This window comes from Sinocyclocheilus grahami, unplaced genomic scaffold (genome assembly GCF_001515645.1).
Source record: "Sinocyclocheilus grahami isolate Dianchi unplaced genomic scaffold, SAMN03320097.WGS_v1.1 scaffold3052.1, whole genome shotgun sequence".
In the NCBI taxonomy this organism is placed as follows: Eukaryota; Metazoa; Chordata; class Actinopteri; order Cypriniformes; family Cyprinidae; genus Sinocyclocheilus; species Sinocyclocheilus grahami.
In genome coordinates this window covers 26765-26968 of record NW_015508221.1, presented here as the reverse complement: position 1 = coordinate 26968, position 204 = coordinate 26765, and positions in this window count along the sequence as shown.

The window sequence follows — 204 nt, the reverse complement described above, 5'->3', positions numbered from 1 at the left end:
GACGAACAGATAAACACAGACGAACACTGATGAACAGATAAACACTGACGAACACTGATGAACAGATAAACACTGACGAACACTGACGAACAGATAAACACAGACGAACACTGACGAACAGATAAACACAGACGAACACAGACGAACAGAGAAACACAGACAAACACTGACGAACAGATAAACACAGACGAACACTGACGAACA